Below are 24,191 nucleotides of genomic sequence, written 5' to 3'. Positions count from 1 at the left end.
AAGCACAGCTCGCTGTCAGCAAAGGGGGCTGCGCGCGCTGAAGGGAGGTGGGTCGTAGTCACGCTGTTCTCGAAGGGTTTGAAGCCACGCTACTTACCGGGCTTCAAGTCATGATGTACGACCCAAGGGCAGCTGGGTACAGGAACATATACAAATATATAGAACAAAATATATATATATATACAAATGTATAGAACAAAGCAGTTGCTTGTGGAAATATTTTTAGGGAAGTTTATAACTGAAGGTGCATTTGATGCAAGGCAGATGTAAACTCTTAAATCCCTACATACGTGGACTTCAATAGCTTGGTGGAACTTCAGTTTCTGAAGGACTTTAAACTGTTACAATTTGCCTAGCTAAGCTGGACCATAAATATTCTCAAAACTTGTTTCTCCCAAGCTTTCATTTTTCCTATTTATGCTGAAAGCTCTTCAGCAAATGAACTACTTACTATTGTATGTTTGTTCAGTACAAGACGGGTTTCTAGGCACTACTGCAATAACATAATTATGAACAAATAATCACTCCAGGATAATTCTATACAGACCTTCATATTCATGCTTTTGTACCTTAGATACAGTCACCATTTATGTTCAGCAATTAATTAAGCTACTGGTTACAGTCACTGAGATACAGGGGCATACTGAGGGTCTGATCCTGTCTGTATACAACACGTCTGTAGGCTCCAAGTCATGCAGCTGTTTTACCCTTTTGAAACAAATTCCAAGTGCCAAAGGTTGGCGCTTATGTTTGTGTGTCTTAAAGGCATCTAGGGAGAACAAGAAAAAAGTCCAGAAACAGCAACATCTCTTTGTTTATGAGCAAGAGCAGCAATCTCTCGTCTTGCCCTTTCTTCTTATGGGTCAGTTCAACATCCATCTTCCTGAGCAGCATCTCAGCATCTGGCCATCAGTATTGTCGCCAAATGGTCACTTTCTTTTATTTTAATTACCTGCCTGAATCCACACCAGGTTTCTTAGCTGCTTCCTTATTTTATGTAATGAATCAGTGCAATAACTGCTGATTATTAAAGTCTAGAAGTCATTTTATGAAGACAGTGATCAAGAGAACTGAAGACATGAAGTTCAAACATGGGTTTAATGCCTCCTCCTGGTCAAACATAGCAGTTTTGTACTTTAGGGTTGCCTTTTTGTAAGATGCAATAACAAAATGCAAACTGCTTAATGATGCATTTTTTCTTAATTATATTTAAACAGGTAATTTCTGATTTTGTTTTGTTTTTCCTATCCTGCTGCTAGTGGTTTAGATGCAGTTAAAGGGATAATGTGTGTGTTTGTCCAGCTTAGTAGTATATGTATTTGTAATTTTAAAACAAATCCTGTTCCAAAGTGAAGGAAATACTATACTTGTAACTGACCTTGGAGAACCGGACATTTATTTGCCTGGTCAAGTAAATAGCAAGTGCCTTTGTGATCTTAGTGAGCACAGAATTAAATCTACATTTCCAGCTTGGTGCAGGGATAGGCAGAGATCTGATTAAGACTGTGCAAAAATTTCCATTCCAAAGCCCTGCTTTCAGGGCTGTTTCCTCTCCTGTTCTCTACTCTCTAGGCTAACCTTCATCAGCTGGTTGACATTTTCAGTCTGCCTTGGGTTATTTTTTTTTAAGGGCAGGAAAAGAAGGAAGAAACATTTGCAGGAAAAATGTTAGAAAATTTTCCAGGAGCAATTTTTCTAGAGGCAGACATAGAAAAGTTAAGTTGTTTGGTCAATGTAAACCATCTGTGAATATTTTTCTTCACTGAGAAATTCTAGCAGACCTTTATGACCTTGGTATTTGACATGGGATGACCTTCCTGGTGAACCACATGACCATGATATCTTTGTGGAAGCTTAATTAAATTTGAGTTACTACAAAAAATAATAAAAAATTACAGTGTGTACAGGGTTAGTACAGACTTTATAGATTTTTTTGACAACTAAATTCTGCAAAGAATACCAGTGCGAAGTTCCTGTTTACTCATAGGAAAAATTCAAGGCAATGTAGTTCTATCTGATTTCCAGGATATCAGCAGTCTCTCAGGTGCTCCATAATCTCCAGCATGTCAGCACTCTCACTGAAGTATCCTGCTTTCTCAAACAATTCTTTATTGGCAGATTAATCTTTACCAACTCCTCTGGGTTACAGCCATAACAAGGAATCCTGTATTTAGAATAAGTAATATTTTCAACTGGCTGCCTTGCATTTTTCCTCTACAGAGATATTGATCTTTCTTTCCAAGGACCTGAAAGATCCCAGGGGAGAAATTTCTAGTGATAAACTCAATGAAAAACCAACACACTCTTTCAGGACAATACTTAAATGCAAACTTTGATTTTTATGGGTTATAGCCCTTAGCTGTTATGAGAGACTGGGCTTACAAGAACTGAGAGCTTTTTAAAAACTCTGCAGCAAGGACTCTTAAAGCATGCAACAGCCATCACCCAGAAGAGCCCATGGAAATTGCTACTTATGAAAGTAAAGTTTAACATTTTTTCTTGAACAGATCATGCTACCTGTTCCCCTGCACCTGGGAGATTGCAAAAGGTATTTGCATATGTTGATATACTCCATGAATTTAAACATTGTCGTGTCGCGTCCATCCCGCACACACACCCACACACACACCCCTTTACTATGTTTCTGTTAAACCAACATTCTTCCTGGAGGTACCCACTCCTATTAAATGAGAAAGTTTCATGCACCTGTTTACATAAAGGGAAATGCAACTCTCCAGTTTTCTAAATTTCCCAGTTCCTGTTCTTGGGATCCATCTCACCTGCTTTTAGGTGTCTGCCTAAGGCAAAAGCAACATGATGCTTTGATCTGTGCTAGACAGGTACCCTTTGGCACCTTAGGCACTCGTTATGGGCAAAGGAGCAAGGTAAATATTGGGGTGAGATTGCGCTGACCTGTTTAGACCAGATGACTGGCACCTTACAAGCGACTGTTTCTTTCCTTTACTGCCGAAGGAAGCTGGAATGTTTGGTTCAGGTACAGATGTCTGTCTTTGGTCAGATGAATCTGACCCTACTTTTGCAGGTACTAAGTATTCCAATTTGACTGAGATCAATAAGGGATGTGTGATAATTTTCTGCTGGGAAATTTATGGTTTTGAGGTAGTCAGCAGGAATAGATTCTACTACAGCATCATCCTGATGTTTAGTATCCTAAGAATCCCACATTTTGGAAAGGGAAAGAGATGTCTCTTCTCTGAAGTAGACTGCAGTGCAACAGGGAAAAAACAAACCCCAACTTTATTACTGTATCTTAGATCCTGAATAAAATCCCAAATTTGAGCATTTATCTGCTGAGCCTTTGAAAAGAGAATCTACTGAGCTTTGCTGTACCAACCTTGTCTGCAATAACAGAGCTTAGTTTAATTCAACTAAACATGCTCGGGTGATGACAATGTGGTGTTCAAAACAGGACACAAACTTGGCAGACATATGGTAGTTACCACCATTTTTAGAAACACGTTTTAAAACTCTGAACAATTTGCCTCCCGATTATTATAAATGTATGTATTTTACTGAAATAGCAGTAACTTGCCTTCCCTTCCCTTCGCTGTGGTGTAAATGACCCCATTCATTTGGAGCTAAAATTGTCCTCCCTGGAGTACACTGACTTCAGTAGAATTATAACTTGCATGATTTCAGCTGATAGAGTCTACTGCAGCTATAACCTAAAGAAGTAGTGTATTTCTTGCGGTATATGATAAAAGAAGCACTTGGCAAAGGTCAGCTTTTCAGATGTCTTGTAGAAATGTCATTAAGTACAGTCTTCTGATAGGTCTTCTTCTGCCTCACTGTCTGCACCAAGTGTCTGGAATTCCTGATAGAAGTGCAACATCTCACTGACTTTGTTAACTTCAAGTTAGAATGTTCCAGTATAATTAAAATAACCTCAAAGTCAAATTTAGCAGGTAGGAGTTTTGCTAAAATTCTTTGAATGAACTCTATTGTATGAAAGTAAGACAATTTTTAAATTATTGGTCCTTCTGAATGTGGCTAAGACTGCTAAGATTTGAGGGAATGTCAGAGAAAATCCTAAATATTTGAACAAAGAGCCCTGCTAAAGCTATTATTTTATATTAACGGGAAAAAATACTATGCCAAAATGAAACCCTTCTGTAAGCAAGGCCTATCTGCATTTCAGTTTTGCATTTTAAATCCTAGCTTTTGTCTACTGTGATAACTCCTTGTTAAGCTGTCAAAAGACTGGGTCAGTGCGTGTGTTAACGGAGTGCAGGTACAGTGATCAGAGAAGAAACCATATGGCCAAAAGGTTGAAATGAGCTCTAGTTCGGTGCTGAGGAAAAACATATACCTACCAGCATTGTTGCTGTCTACAGACTCCAGAAATTGTTTTATCTGAGCCATCTACAACTAGGGAAATGCTAATATTTACATGGTGACTTTCTGTATGGACATCTATGTGTCTTTCAGTTAACAGATTGCTGTGAAACAAAAAGATGGACAGCAGGCAAGTAACTGGTCAAATGCAAATATCAGGGAAAAAAAATCTGCATATTAGATATAAACTGTTACACGGTGAGATGGTAAGCTAACGTCTCTGTCTTGCTGGAGGTGCTTGTACAGGGAAGCTAAGTACTCCATGACCTTGAGGTTTCAGAGCTTACTTGCTCTCCTTACATAGGCAGCAATATGTGAGCTTGATAGGCTGGCGCTTTAAATCTGCATTGTATTCCCCTTTGGGAAGGACTAAGGTACCAGAGAGTTTTCTTGCAGTTTCCAGAAGATTTTGTTAGCTCAAATGATTTTCTGGCTTCATACACACACATTTAGGATGCATTATCCTGGACCCCAGCTTACAGAGATCACGGCAACCTCTGCGGTATTGCAAAGGTCTCTGGATCGAGGTGGCTGTCAGGAGACTGAGCAGTAAAGAACATACCAGCTCTGAAGAGCTAAGGGTTGAGTTACATGGAGCACTGCAAGGGTTAAACTCCATGGCATATTCTCAGCTGACCATATAGATGGACTGGTATGGTGAATTTGTTGATCAGCATGAGCCTGCGGGATGCTTTAACCACCATCTGGTAAACTTCAGGGTTTTCAGTACACTCCCATCAGTTGTGTTGTATTGAGCTGAGAAAATAAACCTTGAAAGATCCAAAATGAAAAGTAACCCCAAATATAATTTGGATAGCCTAGTGTCTGGTGTGTGTCCCAGTGAAGGCATTAGTTAGCATGTGTTCTTACGGACTGCCCTTAGCCTAGGAGATACTGAGCACCCTGTAAGGTCACAAAGAAGAAAAAGTTGGGAGTACATTCCAAAACAAATAGATGGTAAATATTTACGTGGATTACAGAAGAAGAAGTGGCACAATATAAGCTTACCAGTTGTTGGAAGACACTAGAGCTTAACGTACTGGAGAGAAGTTGCAAGAATAGCTTGTCCTCTTGGAATACTGCTGGGGCCATGTATTCCAAGTTCAGGGGCTTCACATGCTAACTGCTGTCCACTGAACTAGCTTCAGTCTCCAAATTATTGAGGTGTAAGAAATATATGAAGAGCCTACAAATATGCTGGTAATTTAAATGATAAATGCTGATAAGTACTTTTCTCCTTCCTGCCTAAGCTTTACTCAAAGCCTTCCATTAAAATATATAATTGAGTATCTAGGCAGTTGCATTTTGATTTGCATCTAGTGCCAAAACAATATATCTTTCAGGTAAGACTTTCATGCATTACTTTTAATAATAATGATTTAAATTAAAAGACTGCTTCCATCAGAATAATGAAGCAAGATAGCCAAGAAAATAGCTATGTGCCTGAGCACAGAAATTCATTAAAGTAAGAAAAATCTATGAAACGGTGATGACAATGAGAAAAGTATCAAGCCTCAGTGTCGACAATACTGAAAGCAGAGGCTGCATTTAGGACTTACTGCATGGGAGGGACTGTTTTCTCTTTTCAGAGATCTTTCTCCTTTTTTAAATTCTGAGAAATCAAAGAAAATGTTGTCAGCTCCATTACTTTTGCATTGCCATAGGCGCACGGGATTTTACTAGCACAAAAAAGGTGCCTGACGGTGCTATAAGGAATAATCCTTTATTTTACTTATGTGTCAGAATTAATGATTTCCCTTCTTCCAATACTAAGAAACATATGATTACTTAATAAGGAAAAACACAACCTCTTGAAGAAGGCAATTCAATGTAATCAAGATAACTCCGCTTTCTAATTTCCCTCCTGGTCTCAATTTAAGTTGCCACTAGTGTATGTGTTACCTATCTTTATCTTACAAATAAGTTGTCCTTATAAAGCCTTTTTTAAAAAAAGAAATATTTGAACAGGTGCTCTTCATTAAAATATTTGTGCCTTCGCCAGAATATAAGGAACTCACATAGCAAGTGCTAATGAACACGAGCTTGCCTTTCAAGTGTGTTCCCTTTTCCTCCTGTGTTTATTTCTTTTCTTCAGCCAGGCAAGGCAATAGTTAATAAAAAGTGGCACTAACATAGCAGCAGTACCTGTCTGGTACTTCTCTGCATCCCTGCCTGTCTGCCGAGCTGTGCTGCTGCTCTTGATGGGCTGTGGGGAGTCGAGAACACAGAGGGTTTACAGGAGGAGCTGACACTCCGCATACATCCAACCTGAGACAAATTTTATAAACCTGGTATCTGGCTCCATTGGCTCCCGTGACTATGCAAAAGCAAAAAGGTTCTGCCTGGGACAAAACAAGCTTTTGCTGCTGGAGCACAGGTTATATGGAAGTGCTTTATACGACACAAACTGTTACAAAGCATTCGGTGCACTAAAGTGTGCTGTCAAGACCTGTTTTCTTTAAACTGCCAGTCTGTCATTGCCTTTTGGAAACTAGCATACAGCCAGCAAACTCATTTCCATCAAAAAAAAGGAAAAAAGCCCCGTTTATACTTCCCTTCCATTTCCTCCTACCAGGTAATGTCTCTCTAACTTTCACCACAGGTGAACTAATTCTAGTACAATTAACAAACAGCCAAGACTTCTCTTGTACTAGACACAAAACCAGAAATAGTGAGAAAGAAAAAAAGTAGGGTTTAAAAATGTTAAGAGAAAAAGAAAGAGAAGCTTTCAAACCAAACATTGCCCCCACCTGAATCTGCTGAACTTCCCAGACACAGCGTAAAACTCCTCCTTTTCCATATCATGGGCAGAGGCACTAACCCCCTACCCACAGCTGGGTCAGATGCTGCTGGCTTTCATGGCTAAACCCAGTGCAGACCACAGCATCCCTTTCGTGCAGCCTAGCACCCAATATACAGGCTAATACTCTGTTGGAGGCAGAGGGCACCATCTACCTTGCTGTTTTCCTGAAGACTTGACAGTTGTTCTGCCTTGCTGCTTGAGTCTTGTTGCAGTTACACAATGAATTTCTGATTTACAATGCATTCTGTAACTTCCTTTAAAAAAGCTAAATTAGGCAGCAATGGGGTGAGGTTGCAGATCAGAAGAGCTCCCGTTTAGTTTCTATCTCCAGAAATTGGGTCATTCATCCTCTCATTTGGTAGGTGGAGGAATTCCTGGCCAAGGTAAATTCCAACTTACAAGTTTGGGAACTTTGTCTTTCCTTATGTGTTCTTCAAGGCAACAGGGAGGGCTTGTAAAGGCTGAAATGGGTTTGTATTCCAACCTATATTTCACTAAAATCTCTATGTTTCACTAAGATCACCATGAATCAATTAGGTGACTTTATTTTTGTGATTATTTTTTTTTGTCAATTTTACACTTGCCCAGTGACACTTTTTAATTGTTCAGTTACTATAAGCACAGCAACCTTGTCTTTGCCTCTCTCTCTGTAAGGGTTTTAAAGTACACTTTGTCGGATCTTTCAGACACCCAGAGTTTGGACCCAATCCTGAGATGGTAGGATTGTGTTTCTAGAACTTGTGTAGATATAGATGAGGGTAAGAAGTGCTGGACATGTGTAAAGATCAGCCTTGAGGGTCTGTTTCTTCCTCTAGCACAAAAGTAATGAGATTGAATACCCCAGGAGGAGTATCTTTGAATGTCACCTGGTGGCACATCGCTCTGCTCCCTCTCAGTACGTGCAATTTTCAGGTCCACTTAGGAGCAATCATTCTTCATGTACACTTCTCAGGCAATTGACTGCTGAAGATTTTAATTTGTTTCTTGTTACTTTATTATCCAGACATCTCAATGTTAAATTACTATCTTGTCTCGATACTGTTGAGGGAAGTTTTACCCTTCTGTTTTTAAATATTTTTGTATTCAAACCAGTTGTAAGTGCTTTATGAAATATTACAATTAAGCTGTGTATTTGAATCACTATTGGAAAGAAGGATTTGGGGGTTTCATCTTTGGTGTTAAAAATCTACAATTATGTGCTATGGGAAAAGTAACTTTTTGCAAAACTGCACATGGCAAAACCACAAATAAAAACAAGCACACAGTGGCATGAAATGGCCACAGGCCAACAGAAATGTGAGAAAAATTTTCTCACAAAATATTTTTGTGATGAGCTAACATCAAAAGATTTTAGGTTCAGCTTGGCACTGAGAAATCTGGTTAAGCAAAGTAATGAGTGCTGCTGTGCTTTTTATCTTCAAAATGTCTTACAAAGGTTAAGTCTTTAAAATATATCTGTGAAATGAAGCGTTATATTGCCACCATTGTTTTTTTCCCCTCAGTTGAAGTGGATGTTGAGTGTTTAAGTGTCCAAGGCCACAGAGAAGGACAGACCTAGGACTGCAGACTAAGCTTCTCTTGCAGTGCCTGAGCTCAGACTGTGCTGGACATTCTTCATTTATTCAGCCATCCCGTCCATCAGCCGCTGATCTCCTTTTCTCAGAGTGATTGTCCTCTGCGACATCTTTTCCCCAGCTGGACTGCAGCTTTCCATCGCACCGTGTGTACTTGGATTGCCCGGTTAAGCCCTCAATAACCCTGCAGGTCAACCCTCCCCTGGCTACATTTGTCTGCTCTATCACTTCGGGCTCCTCACAGTGCAGAATTTTCTCTCCTCCTGCACTATAAGGAAAGGTCAGTCTTGCAGAGCTCAGGAAAACTCTCTATTCAGTGTGCTTTGCAGAACTCCTATGGAAGACCAAACTAAATTCATTTGATCATCTTTAAATTATGTCCATCCCTCACAAATGCATGTGTGTAGTCTCTCTGTATGAGGATAGAAAGCAACTCACCATCTCCTGTGTCTGGAATAGCCTTGGAAAAGCTGTGTCTGTGCCAGGAAGCCTGGGGACCGGACTGGAAGTAGGAGTTAAATCACCCTTAGTAGCACTGGATACTGCCAAAAACCTGCGAGAAAGAAAAACCATCAATACAGACTCTGTAAGTGACAATGGAATATCTCTACTTCAGGGGAAGGAAAAAAAAAATCAGGAGGCCTAAACTGTAATTTGCAGGATCTTTTCAACTAACCGGGAATGGTTCTTTAAAAGCTTAGAGGCCAGTGTCAGGAAAACTCCACAGGGTTCACGTAAGAGTGTGGCTGGTGATGCCTGAAACTCTTTGTAATGGCTAATGGCCAGCAAAGACCTTGCAGGATTTGATGCTCCAGAAACTGGCTCCACTTGAGGTACTCAAGAAATCAAAAAAAACCTGACCTGGACTTTTCTGAAGATAAATGGTCAATAAAAGGAAAAGGAGGAGGAAGCCGGTGCTTTTTGGTGCAGCCAGTAGTTCTAGCATCTCTCGTGCTGTTAGAATCCGAGCGCACCCGCGAGGTGCTAATAGTCAACTCACATTGAGCGCAGTGGGAGTCCAGGGCACGTGGTGTTTTGCAGCATTAGGAATCATGTTACTCAGCTAAGGACATAAACATGCCAGAGTATGTGCTGTCTGAACTGCAAGGCATTGTTTCTTGCTTTATCAAAATATTAAGGTTATTTCCCCAAGCTAGCAGTGTCTCACAGTAAGCAGCTGCCTAAAGAAGAAATATACTGCAAAAGGGTATGCGTTGTGAAAAGTCTGCACTGTGAAAAGCAGAAATAGAGCATTCTACCAAGAATAGGCTGATTTAATTTTAAATATAAAATCTTTAAATGGCTAAAGTGCTTACAGTGTAGAAAATCAGATATCAAAAGCAGTTCTTGTTTCAAAGCAGAAGAGCAGTCAGTAAGAAAAATGAGCACAAAGAAGACAAAGTGACAAAAGAAAGAAGGAACAATTATTGATTTCCTGGAAAAAGGGATAAAAGCTAATGATTTTTCACACATTGTCAAATAACACAGTAATTTATTCAGAATATAATTCTACTAACATTTGACTGCGACTAGGTACCAAATGAGTTCCTACAGCACAAAGTCCTCTGGAGCAGGTTTCGGGGATGGTTACAGACTTATTTGTTGTGCCATCTCCTTGACATCACGGCCGATGGCCTGGGCTAAGGTAAGCAGTGGTGGGGTTCCTTGAGGTTGTCAGTGCAACTTTGGGAAGTCCAGGTTTCCTTATTGATGAAAGAAGGGCAATGACCTCCCTGCCAAGGAGGCACCCAGCAAATCATGAGTTATAACATCAGTCCTGTACAAGTTGGAAAAACGTGGAAAAGTAAAAGCTCTTAGTACTTTTGTACCCATGCCACTGGTAGGTGTACGACACTTCTGCAAAAATTAGTCTCTTTCTCAGTACAGAGCATTAACCTTCAAAATGTAGCTTATTGGCAGTAATGATAGAGTTTAAATAGTAAAATGAGTGTCCATACTCCCTCTTTCCCTGCCCTCCTTTGCAATGCAGATTTCTCTATCTTAAGCCAAGGCCAGGAAGGACAGAAGGTAGAGTGGCCAGCATGACCTACTACGGCAATATGTGGCACTCAAGATGTGAGTAATGATGTACTTTTCTGTATCTCATTAAGCAACCAAAGGATGATCAGCAACAACTGATCAAGGCAGAGGCAGAGCAGCCCTCTTGTTGGGTCTTGCTTGGGAGCTGTGAGCGTAACCATTGTCTGCATCCTCATCTCTCAACATGCACCATCAGACGTGTCAAAGCTACGTTTTGTACGGGAATGCAAGAGTGTGTGACAGCCGGGATAATTTTAGGATGATCTTGAAATACTCAAAAGGATTTCCACTTTAAGGGGTGGAGGGAGGGGAAGCTGGCTTTAGACCCTGTTTGAGCTCTTGTATGCTGTCCTTCATTCCAAGGTAAGAAATTCTAGGTGTCAGAATGTCTAGGTAGCACCTACACACCTCAGAGATTTTGTTTGGCTTTTCTAGACAGATAAGAAGGGTCAGTCTCCCCACAAAATCAAGGTCCTTTTTGTACAGACCTTCCCCCTACAGTCTGTCCTTTTCCCATTCTCCTTTCCTTCCAGCTTCTGCATCTTCATGTTTTCATCCTTATCCCAGCTGTGTTTGCAAGCACCTGGCTCTTTGCACTCAGGGCCTTCGTAGTTGCACTCCCCTCTTCTCTCTTGCTCCTCTAATGCAAAAAGAAGCATTTCTGAAATGTGTGTGCTTGTGCAGTCAAGAATTTTGCTGTTGGCACACCACCCAATGACTTCACTCTTGCCTGAATGGGGAGAGAGTGTCCTCTGAAGGGGATCTGGAGGCCACCTAGGTGCTTAGATCATTGTTTGCACCTTGTTATCTAGCCTGGAGTGCTGCCAGGCATTCCTGTGCAGGCAGATTCGCAAGCTGCCTACAAGCTCTTGTGAAGACCTTGTCTGGATGGGAAGGGAGAATGGGTGCGGGAGTCTTTGTTGATGATACAGCAGTATGGATGTAGCTGGTCTACTTCCGTCGTTTTCAGCTTAATTAAAATGTAAGTACCCTGGACCTAGAGGTTCAGCACAGGAACTGAACAGGCATCTTCAAGGAGAATCCTACATAGCCAGCAGGTAAAGTTCATATGGATTTATGCTTTCTTTTAGCTTTCTAAGAACATCTGAAAAAAATATGTAATGTTATATCTTTAACTGAGGCTGGTTTTAGAATAGTGATTCCTATAAATTGAGAATGAAGAGGAAGACATGACAGAACTGCAGAAATAAGGACTTTTTGAACCATTGAAAAGTAAATTACAATCAGGGTAATGTTTGTTACGGCAGAACATCCCCAGGTAAAGGGAAGAAGTAGGAAGTTGCCCAAACCCCTGTGAACTCACTGGTTTGTTTAATAAACAGAAGCCAAACTTTTACAGATGAACAGTGTTGTCTTGTACATAAGAGGACTTAATATTTCTAAACGTAAACAAACCTCTTTTTGCCCAGTATAAAATAATCTCACATCTGCTCAAAATCCCAATAACTTCAGTTTGTGTGTGGCAGCAACTACCTTTAGGAAGGTAGTCCAGCAGAAGTAATTCTGGACGTGCTTTCATCTTGAAGCACGTGTATTGCTTCCATCACTTCTCAAGCCTCAGAGTTCTCCTGCTTCAAGTCTCAATATTTACTATGTCAGGTTGAAGCCTGCCAGTAACCAAAAAGCAGAACTATCAGTTCCAGCCCTCCTTTCCTAGTAAAGATATTGATATTATGAGGGCTCTGGTCTTGTCAAAAACAATGGAAAAAAATCTTGTGAAATGTGTGGAATATGAAGGCAAGCTTTTTTTTGTGGTTAAAAATAGTATCTGTGATAATATAAATATATTATATCTATATTATATAATATATTTACATATAATATAAATCATAAAATAAAAATAATCTGCAATAATAAAGTCTCTAAAATTGGGACTTTCTTACTGTGTGGAGGATGCTAAATAAGACTTTTAAAATGGTATCTTGTGCTAAGATAATTATGGGAAAAAGCAGCTTTCGATGAATCTGACAGCTGTTTGAAAAGCTCAATGGGCAGCACGATTTGCTGTTGTGCAGAAGACCAAGGTTCAGAAGCACACACAAAATTTTGTCATCTCAACAGCCAGCAGGAACTGGAGGTGGCATAAAGAAAATGACAGCCTTTGCCGCAAAGGCAAACAGAAATCTTACCTGTGATCTGGAGCTGAGTTTTTTCCTGTATAAAAGGGGCAAGGGGTTAGAAGCAGATAATACTTCCCAGAATGGCTTGATGTCCATAGCTGGGTGAGAATTCTCTTCCTTTAAATTTACGGTGGCTGCATCGGATGTGCCAGAAAATGATGGATCAGTAAAGCCCTATAAATCCTGAACACGTATGTAGTATAGCTTTTCAAAAATAACTTGCAAAACAGACTTTCAGGAGAAGAAAAACTCCACAATGACAGCACACTGACAGTGCAATAGAGAGGAATTTGTTATTCTGACTGCAGGGGTGACAATGACCAGAGGGCAAATGCATAAAATAGGAAGGAAGAGCCTATGTGCAAATGTCAAGTACCCCCTGCAGCAAATGAAAGAAAAAGAGATATGCTCAAAGTGTGTTTACTCTATATAGGCATAATACTACTGCTACTAGTAGTAAATAATAATAATAAAGGTAATTTCTCCGATTACAATAAATATTTCTGAGCTTGAAGCTGAGGATGCGATGCAACATTATATAGTATCACCTGTGTATAAATAAGTGATTCCATTCAGATGTTCATTGCCATGAAATTAAAAGAAACCTTTGCCATCTAATGGTGAAGGTGGCAGCAAAAATGGACACGAATGGTAAGTGAAGGGTTAAACATATAGGATGGTCTTTTTTGTGAGTAATCTTTGTTGAGAATTTTTAAGCTATGGTTTGACTCTAGAAATAAATGTGATTATTATCATTATTTCTTTTATTACCTAAAGAGGAGAATATCTACTCACAAGTAAAACTACTTCAGTATGAAATTAATTTTGCAGGCATAATTTGCACCCTCAAACAAGATCTCAATCCCAAAAAGGAGCAGCAAGAAACTGAAAGCCCTGCTGTGTTTCTGAAGTTATTTAGTTCTAAACAAACATTCCTGGGCTGTCTGTCTGCTTTGTATTTTTAGTTCTTCTTTGTTATTGAATGCTTTTGTAAGAAAGCAGGATTTTTGTTCTGAATTTTTCTTCCCCTGGCATTTCCCATATGAAGTTACAATCCTCTGATAGCTTGTACGAAGAGGATTAGAACATGTCATCACTAATTGCAGATGAGGATTTAAAGCAGGGATGGACAGGAGAAGCAGAAAGATGAGATTGCCCGACCTGTCTTGCTTCAGACCATGCGGCTGCTTTGCATCTACCCCTGCTGCCCCAGGAAGGTAGCCTGGCTTCCACATCTGTCCTCATCTTACAGAAAGGGATTTTTTTTTTTTTTTAATGTGATCAAACACTAACTTTTCTGCCGAGACACTGATTTTTTTTATTGTACATTTTCCCTAAAGATCCATTTCTACCATGAGAACTACACAAAGTTAGTTGGTTCATAAAAGCACAAGGGAAGGAACAGCTCCAAAGAGGAATCACTTCTAAACTCCCAAAAGTTCCAGATTGCAGGGGTGGGATCGTACCTTCCTCCACAACCTTTTTTGTTGTTTCTTCTAGAAAGTAAACTTTTGAGTACTGCCATTGTATCCCCACCTATACCATACAAGTGCTTCCCTCGAGTCTGGAAGTAGTAATGGTAAGGTACAGAAGCCCTAACCATCTGCAAACATTACTGTTACTTAAAGGAAACAACGGGTAGCAATTTGACTAATAAGCTTAAGGAATTACATAACTTAAGTAGCAATAGAACAAAATTACGTCAGCATGCATTTCCCTCTCTTTTGCTTCAGCACAAATCAATTATGAAATACAAATCAAAGTAATGGATACATGTTTATAAGAATTTAGGGTTCCAGGCACTGATTAACCATGATGGAGAGAACTTGCTCTCATGAAGATAAATGTATTATCGTAAAGAACCTAAAAGTTCCCATGTGAGGCTGTGAACTACTTGAAAGGACAATTTATAGCATTCTTTGATGGGTTGAAGTCTAAGGAGATAAGACACAATAAGCAAGTGGCCAGAGCTGCTTTTCAACTTCTCTGTATGGATCATTCATCAGTAAATTGCATAAGCAGAGGAAAGCAGTTAGCATAAATGCCCCTTCGTCTGATTTTGAAAAAGATTCTTTTCTTTCAAAGTCTACTTTCTTGCAACAAGGTGAAAGAGTGACTCAGCAATTTAAAAAAAAATAATGGCAAAACTGAGCTAGAGGGAATTTAATTATCTTTAGGCATCTAATAAAAACCACAGAAGTTTGCCACAATTTTCAGGACTTGTCTGTCAAATCTTGACAGATCAGGAAAGTGAAAAGGACAGTTTCTTGGTTAAGACTGAAAAAGAGCTTGAACTTCATTTTCAAGGAGAAAGGATGTTTTTTAATTAATAAAGGTAAAGAAATATGTGGTAAAACTACCTCCTTGTCTGACATATCAAGAAAGCCGTAACCAGAATTCCACATGTCTGTCAGTCCCTCCTGTGCCAAGATCTGGGCTTTCATTTTCAGGGATGAAAACATTTTTTTAAAGTCATTGGGAAAACAATATGTGATTCAGTTAGATAAAGAATTAAATGCTTCAGTCTTCTCAGAATCAAAGGAAAACAACAGTTTCAGCTGTGCTAAATAGACTTGTTGACGTAACATGCTGGTTCTTGGTCACCTGAATTTATGATGTAAACCAGTATCTCTGTGAAGCTGCATTACCAAGATGACTTCAGTGTTTTGTTATTTAATCACATAGCCTGAGCACTTCTAGTGAGGAAAAGAAGGGATTAACAGACAGAGGTCAGGGTTTGGGATTTTAAAATTTATGTGCTGTTTCTTGACTGCTATAAAAGGTAGACTAAATATATTGTCCGTCCCACAGAGCAATGTTTTACAGATCAAAAGGCCATATCTTTAAAGCAGGCAGCATTTTAGTCCTAAATAATACTCTTTTACCAAAGTGATCATATAGCTCAAATGTTCCTGAAATGGTGACTCTGTTGTGATGTATAGCTATTGGTGATGCGAGGCTTAATATAGACTAAGTTCTTGGAAAAAGAAAGGAAACCTTGCTGTAAACATTATCAGTGGCTTGGCAAGTGGTTGGGAGACAGACAACTTTTTTGTTGGTTCGTCTTTACCATCAGAATGTAGGGTACTGGACACTGCGGGGGCTGACAGAAACCTGCTCTGATTATTTATCTCCTTTCTTCCCCACGCAGGTGCTGCTGCCCAAAGAGCTTCTGGGGAAAGGTTCCTGTGTGGGGCATAGAAATGGTGATGGATATAGCTGGGGCCTGCTGAAGGTACTGATTAGGTGTTTCCTCCAGGGAAGGCAAATAACCAGCCTGTAGACCTAGTGTAAATGATCTAGGGCAGCATTTCTGTTTTCTTTCACTGCTTTGGATCACTTCCTTTGTAAGACAAACCGCTTCAGCCAGCCTGGCCGTGGGATATTTCCATCGCTGTTTGATCTGTTTTCCAGCAGTGCTGGCTCGGCGTCGGAGCAAATGCTGAAAGCTGCTGCCGGGGAGGTGCAGGGAAGAGCACGCGAGCAGGATGTGACTGGAGTGAAAGCTCCCCCTCAGCCAAAGCCATTTCTCACCAGTTTGCTCAAATTTGCAAGAACAGCCCAGAAAGAACCACCTCTGCAACTCGTACAGTTTAACAGAAAATGGGTATTTGTACGGGCAAGTACTGCTGTAAAAGGAAGATAAGTCATGATCTGGGCAACCTGGGAATCTCAACTTCCACTCAATATTTTCCAAACTGACTGGGGTTTGTGGGGCCCTGGTGAATGCATCTCCGAAGGGTGCCACTTTCAGACCTACCTTTTGAAACAGATTTAGTTAATGGTGATGTGCAGTCAAAGAATTGCTCTCCATTCTGCTAAATTACGTTCTGTTTCAGGACTCTAATCTGAAGCCATACTCAAAAGCTGCAGCAGTTTAGAAAAATTAGCCAGCAGCCTGGCTGAGCTTACATCTCAAGCACGCTGGTTTTATTATGCAGTGATAAATCACTTTTTAACTTTCTGCACAAAGGGCATTTTCTTGTCGATGTATTTGAGAATGTTGTAGAGGTGTTTGTAATTAAATAAGGAAAAAGCAGAACTTCTTTTAGGAAGAAATTAATTTGTGATGCTATTGAAATCAGAGAATTTCGAACATACTGTCCATGGGTTATTTTTGCTTTGTGCTTCCACAAAAGTAATTGCATTTCTTTCTAAAAAACAGTGAAGTGAGAAATAGCCAGTTTTCTTTTACATGGAGGACAGAAAATTTATCAAATAGAGACAGTACAGACTTAGGTAAAGATGTCTGGATTTTGCCTGCATTAAAATATTTTCAAGGTCAAGCTTTCCAAGGTCTTTCACCTAATCATGTACTGAACCACAACTTTCTAGCCATTAAAAGTGCCTATGCTTCACAGTATGGTTTAGTTTAGAAAAATGACACGTTAGAGCTCAAAAAAACAGACAGTTCAGCTTTGAGTGCCGAATATATGAAATGCCCTCCTCTTCCTTGTCCTTTTCCAATCCAGGGTGGCCAGCTTAGTGTTCTGCCCAGTTTTGATTAAAGATGAGGTACAGATCTGATCTGGCACGGCAATTGCTATATTCCAGTGTAAGCCACAGACTATTGCTGCTATTATTTATTCTCAGACAAAAACATTCACCCCCACAACCTCCAACTATAGGCTGCAAATTCTTCATGCCTAGCTTTTTGCCATGAGTAAAAACGACATTATTTCTCATTTGCTCCGGTTGCTGTGGGCTGCCTCACCTGTCACAGCCAAGAGCTGCACTATCTGTTGGCCATTCTGCGTGGAACGATTTGAAAATTTCCAGTGCTCTCTTCCACTACAGATCAGAAACCAGGTAAGTTTTTAATGTTAAGGATGGTCGCTTGCACCTCATCCAGTTTCTCCCTGCTTAAATAAATGCGCACACAGGCACACACTTGTGAGATCAGCCTCTCTAAAGAAATTTTCCTTTTCCCTTCTTAGAGTAGGTGGGGGTATCTGTGCACGCTCGAGCCTATCTTGGCAAATTCCATGAAAATATGGATGGTAGACCAAGGAGTTTGCTAAATGTATTTTCTGAAGATTTTCCCCACTGTGGAGAAAGCTAGGTTTACTTCATTTTATCCAAAAGCAGAGGTTAATGTGCAATGGGAGTCTACACATAAGAAAAACCCCCACAAACCAACCCCAAACCCCAAACCAAACCAGCGCTCCAACTTTTTCTCCCAGAGCTGTTTATTGTAGGAAGAAGTTGACTGCACAAAGCTACTCCATGGTGAACTAATGAGCCACTGCCTCCAATCTGCATTTCTTAGGTTCAGGCTGACACATTTGCAGCTGAACTTTTTAGGCTTGCCAGTTCTCTGGAGCAGATGTACATTACAAAAAAGTTGGGAATTTCAAGGTATCTCTCACCGATTTACCATGTATAGCACATCTGGGAAACTAAGTGTCTAACAATAAGAGAAGGGAGGAGAGGCAGGGAGATACTGATGGGACTACAAGACCTGAAGAAATGCTTTCACCTTGTTAGAAATTTTTAGGACCTAAAACTTAAGCATGTTTAAGTATCTGCCTTGAAGAAGCTACATGCTGTAGGTAGTACCAATGGGTTAAAGCCCTTTTTTAAAGAAGTGGCTAAATCTGTTGATTTGTTGATGGAAGAATCCACACAAACTGTCACAAAGTGGTAGATGTTCTTCAAAGCAGACAAATACAACACCAATGACATGACATTTCCTGCCATATCTTACTAATGAATAAAACATTAGGTAAGCAAGGGGAGGTCAAAGAAGGACAAAAGGCTTGAATGAGGCAGGCATTTTCAGTGGAGGGGATAAGGTAGGTGAAGCTACCATCATTAACCATAATTGAAACAGGATTTTTCACTCCTTCCCAGCACATGGAAACCAAATTTTTCATTGCCATCAGCATCCTTTTACATTACAAATGGCAGGAATGTACAGGTGGCAGGAAAATCAGTCTTCAGAATCTGAACATTTTAAAATGGAAAAAATACAATTGATTTTAAGTACATAGTGTTCATGCAGAAGATTAGCTAAATCAATTTTATACTGAAAATATGCAAGTGCCCATAGAGTATTTTGTTTGGGAGTAAGAGAGTATTTTCTTATGTATTTTTTTCTCAGAATTCTATTGCACTCACTCCACCATAAATTTTCCACTATTGTTTATAGACAGTTCAAGAATGTGAAGCCAAGACTTGATGCTGCAAAATTTCAGATAAAAGCTGTGAGGTAAGAGGGCAATATGCAGAACATCTCGGAGTTTCATATCCAGATTCCCACAGAGAAAAAACATCTTTAAGAAAACTGGATGCATAATGAAAAGGCATAGATGTGTTTAATCTCATTATTTTCCTCTTTTAAATCTCCGGCTCATACCTTCCCCCTTGGCTTCTGAAGACACAACTGCTTGCCTGTCAATCACGAGTAATGCTTCCTGTTCTTGAACACCTTTCCTCCACCTCCTAAAATAGTTTCCAACGTTGGAGCATGGTATTACTTAAGCCAGAAGTAGTAAGGTCTAACCAAATGTCACATTGTCCTGCCTGGAGAGTTAAGGAAGGGCTGCAAGCCTGGCTAGTCTTGGAAAACAGTCTTACCACAGCAAATCCCCTAGGCAAGGGAATTTAAACAGGAATGGTCCTCGGGGTTTAAGAGAAGGCCAGTTGTTTGAAACCTCTTTTAGCCAACCTGTCAGGGCTTGAGACCTCGTTGTGTGTTTTCAGAAATGTGTGACCTGATAGCTGCTGTCGCTCTACCTCGCCTCATGGGATGTGAAGGTCTGACGCTGGCCCCGGGGTGGTCCCTTGTGAAGATGGACTGCGCCGGGACTGCTCCCAGCAGCTTCTGCCATCACCTCTGACAGCATCTGATCTGCTTTTGGGGACTGTAACACGAAGTAGCCCAGCCAAAATGCACCTGTCGCAGGTCCCTAGGAAGGGGTGACGTGAGCCAAACTCCTCTCCTGCCCTGCTGGGCTTGTTCTTCTTGAGTGCTTTGCCAGGGCAAGAGGCACAGCAGAGGGCACAGCGATGCGGCAGTGGAAGAGTGCTGGGCAGGGGGGTCCTGCTAAGCCTCTGCTTAACCATATCCTGCAGGTTACAGAGGATTGTGCAGAAGAAGAGTTTGGATGAGGAATGGTGGAGGATGAGACAAATGGCTCCCGACTAGCCATGGACTGCCACGCATGTTGCTGAGGATGCGGTTAATGCTGATGCTGGGTTTATAATTTGTGCTTAAAGAGCCTGAGGAAATGGTTTTATTCCTAAATACCCCAGGACCCATGTGGCTAGATGAAGGCTCGTGCCAGGGAGAGTCTCTGCTGTGAGAAGAGTCTCTGCAGCAGCTAACGCCTTGGCTACCTGGGACAGAGTACCCTCAGGGTTTGTCAGTGGTGGAGACAAAGTTGAAATCCTTGATCCCAAGGATGAAGGTCAGGTCTGGGAGGGAGAGGCAGGGGCAAGGACAGTGGGGGGGGTGGGGACGGTCACACTTGCTGCTGCTCTGGCTGTTGCACGGGACACAGAAGGGAGGACAGTGACTCCCTGCACAGTGTGACTCCGCACTGCTGGGGCAGCCAAATGGGATTTATGGGGCCCCAGCACTGGCAGACGTGGAAGCTAAGCATTTAACTTGTAATGCCAACTTGATGAGTGCCTATAGCTGATGCCGAGCTGAAGAGTAAGATTTATTGCTGCTTGCTGCAGGACCTTTAGGACTTCTGCTGACAAAACCCCCAGGCATCTGGATGATTTTGCAGGATGAAGATGTCAGTGCACTCTGGCTTAGGCTGCACTTCAGGCAAGGATTGCAGTTAAGGAGCTTGGCAACAGCGTTTTGATAATTATGCTTATTTTTGCTTCCTAACAGACTTGCATGGCAAGTTAAGGAAAGGGTTGATGATAATACAGAGCAGCCGGCTCCAGCTATGCAGGAAGGGTTGGGAGGAGGGTAGGTGCAAGCAGGGGTGGGTGCTGGATGGTGCCGGTAAGAACAGAGTTTCCAGGGAGGCAGCTGGGAGTGGGGAGCGAAAACGTCAGTGGAAGAAGGCAAGGTGAGGGAGGAAAGTGTGAGGGAAGAAATAAAAGCCAGTTTCCTAGGGCTTCTCTTTTCATCCCTGTCCTTCCTGTCTTCTGGGTACACCCTGACTTAATGTGTGCCCTTTTAAAAAGTAAGCATGCTACAAGCAACAGCTTTCCCTTATGTTTACAGTAAATGATCTGATGCCTCCTTAAGTGACCTGGCCACCTTCAGCATCTTCAGATCACTGCAGCTTCTTTTTCTCCCGTGCTTTTTAGCTGAAGACAAGACATAGCTGATTTTTTTTATTATTTTTTTTTTGGAGGGGGCTTGTGTGCTGAGCATTTTAAGTAGATGCTTTTATATTGTGTATTTTCAAATCTCTGGCTATCAGTCCTCGTAATTCACAGCAACAGGTATAGTGTGTTGAAGCAGTATCCAGGTACTACAGATCACAAAGAAAATGCATAAAGGTCTATTATACGTATATAGCTGTATCTATAAAGGTCTATTATACATATATAGCTGTATCTATGCATATATGTGTATATAAGTGAAGGACTGAAGCACCAAGAGTAGCCAGCTCTCAATAAAAGCACAGTTGCTCCTGGCTTGAATAAAAGGAGAAGCGAGATACTGACTGTGAGGGTGACATGTTACTGTAACTTGAAAACTAATTAAGGAAAGAACAGAATTTAAATAGCATTTGGATGCAACAGCAGGAAACACAAGGAATAGGTGTTTAACAAGATTTCTTTTGCCTGTTTAACCTCTTCATTAATGCCAAAACCCAGACTCTGAGAGACTTTGGCTTTACCTAGTTTCTGTAGTTGTACTTTTGGCTGTTTCATGCCTCAGAGCATTTCTTCTGCTCTTCATTTGTCTCTAGGGATCGGGGTCTCTGCCGCTAAGTACTTTTGATCTCAGTTGGATGTACCGCTGCCTCCTCAGGAGTCAATAGGATTACTTGGCTGTGAGTAAGGCCCAGCGCTTGTTACTCTGCTCCTCAGGTTCGCTAGAGCATCCGCAGGGAGATCTCCTTAAAAACCTGGGTGAAATTTTTTGCCCAAGGCCTGGAAACCAGGGAAGGCTTTCCTTTGTGATCATTGTAAAATACAAAAGCATAAATAAGTGGTTTTCAATGTGTCAGGTGTTGGCAGAGTCTGGAGGGATATCTGTTAATTCAGTAGGTCTCTCATCGCTGACTCCCTCCTGAGTGACAATACTGAAGTGGCTTTACATCTTCAAAGAGATTTCTGGTTTAAATGACCTTTTAGCAAAGAATTCTTTCTCTCTAACATTTTATATTCTGTGCCACACTTTCTTGAATTTAGCAAGTGAAAAGAAACTGCAGTGGCATCTGTTTTAACAGTCACCTTTTAATGATATGTTTAACTCTATCATGAGTTTTAAAAGTCCCTTCCTGAATTTCCTTGAAAGATTCAGACTTTGAAGAGAAAAACTTATTATAAGATTATCTCTGTAAAAGCATGCTTATTTTTAGGATGAAGTTTCAGCAACATTGGGCAGCAGACAGAATCGGTATTTTGCCGGTGAGACCCTCCCCCACCATCCACCCAGCTGTTTAGACCTGTGCATGGCAGGGACTTTTGCGTATGCATCTCTGTCTCTTTATGCTTGTTTTCACAGAAATTTGTCCTATTAGCTGCTGCTTCTTTTCATCATTGTTCTCCCCTCTCTGCTCTCTCATGGGTTTCCACCCAGTGTGCAGTCCAACCTGCTGGCTGATGTTCTCCTTCCAACAATTTAGTGGTTTTGACACTAGAATATTTTTAATTCCCCTTCTTTTTTATTTTATTTTGCATAATTAGCTTTTTTTTTTTTTTTCCCTGCACATGCTCTTCAAACCTCCTTAACCACAGAATCATTGAATCATAGAATAGTTTGGGTTGGAAGGGACCTTTGAAAGTCTTCTAGTCCAATCCCTGGTAATCTCAGTCTTCTTCAAACAAACTGATTCCTTTTCTTAACCCATTCCAACACTGATATACACGAGAGCTGACTGTCTCCTGTACTTTGCTCTCCCCTCCCTGACCTGTCTTTCTATCCAGAGAAGGGTTAGACTTGCTGTCAGGATACTGAGCGCATCAGCACGTTCTGCAGCCTCTTGCTTCCAGGACTTTGGCTGGCTGGGCTCAGGGCTGTGACATTCGCTGTCAGCTCTTTTCTACTTGCTGGATGTTAGCTCCAGGGCTGCTGCTGGCTCAAATTCCCCTAACAAAAATCCTGCTTAATCTCCTTCTTTATTGTAACCATCAGTTACGATCTGTAGATATTTCATTCTCATTTTCCAAATTTTTTTTTTTTGTTTTTTTTTTCTCCAGATGACAGTGTGCCAAGGACACAGTCGCAGCGTGCAGGGACCATGCTGACCTCCAGGATGGGGCTGTTAAAAGGGGACAGCACAGCTCCGAGCTGAAGGGCACATCGCTGGGTACACCTAGCTCAAAAGTTCCCTCAGAGTCTCTACCTTGAACGCCTTTTGTGATCTGAAGTGAAAGGTGAGCAGCAACATACGGTGACAGGGGATTGCATAACATGGTCCAAATCCTTGCAGCACGTTTGTTTAAAACTAGTGTTTAGGATACAAGAGACTGTGTGGATCCTGATACCATTGTACCTGGCAGGATGGCTTTGCGGTGCTTAGACGTGGCAGTGATTCAACCCATTAAGCAGACAGATGCTTTGTAGACCTGATGTTACACCACTTCTCACCCTAGAGAGTTGCTTCCTGTACGGCACTTCATCTTTAATGATCTTAATTAATACTAATTGGTATATAATCACCTCGAAAAACACTATTCTATGAGGAAAACTAATCTCTGATGTTACAGAGATAGGTAATTGTGAGAAATCTTAATGTACTACAGACCTGCGTAAATGATTAAATAAAACAGATCTTCCTCTGTTTTGTCTGTATCTATCTATATATTGTTTTCCTTGATAGCTTATATTGTAACTCCCACACCTGAAGCTTCCACCACATGTTTTAAACTATTTCAGAAGTAATGTGAGGCTAGCAGAGATCACACTTATGAAAACTGTAATGAAAAACCATTATTAAAGAAGGGATATACTTTTTTCTTTTTCCTTTTTTCTCCAACTTGCTTTCAATCAGCATACTAATTCTGCTCTTACGTAAAATTCACTCCTGCATTTATATAGCAGGGTAGTTTCATTTTTGGTCCATTCCTGTTTTGAGAAGGAATCTTCCTGCACACATCCCCAAGATTCCCTTTCTCTTTCAGTAAGCATTG

At 40.8% G+C, this 24,191-nt stretch overlaps 2 protein-coding genes across 18 annotated transcripts in view; one reads left to right on the top strand and one right to left on the bottom strand.

Moving 5' to 3' along the window:
* HTR1F (5-hydroxytryptamine receptor 1F) overlaps positions 1-9,286 on the bottom strand; it is a 67,687-nt gene extending 58,401 nt beyond the window's left edge. Inside the window, exon 1 of the mRNA XM_080375209.1 lies at positions 9,172-9,286. The gene's annotated coding sequence lies outside the window, so the exon portion shown is untranslated. The remainder of the gene's footprint in view (positions 1-9,171) is intronic.
* Positions 1-24,191, top strand: part of LOC308058816 (cell surface glycoprotein CD200 receptor 1-B-like) — a 150,721-nt gene that overhangs the window by 100,623 nt on the left and 25,907 nt on the right. Inside the window, exons 7-10 of one of the 17 annotated variants that reach the window (XR_013925991.1) lie at positions 1-17,723; positions 19,066-19,125; positions 21,803-21,886; positions 23,259-24,191. The exon at positions 1-17,723 is cut by the window's left edge and continues 5,968 nt beyond it; the exon at positions 23,259-24,191 is cut by the window's right edge and continues 25,907 nt beyond it. The gene's annotated coding sequence lies outside the window, so the exon portion shown is untranslated. The other 16 variants (XR_013925982.1, XR_013925986.1, XR_013925988.1 and 13 more) reach the window with 16 other exon arrangements.

This window comes from Falco punctatus, assembly GCF_963210335.1.
Source record: "Falco punctatus genome assembly, chromosome: 2".
Lineage (NCBI taxonomy): Eukaryota > Metazoa > Chordata > Aves > Falconiformes > Falconidae > Falco > Falco punctatus.
Note: the sequence above shows the minus strand (reverse complement) of the source record. Positions and strands in the feature narration are given on the sequence as shown.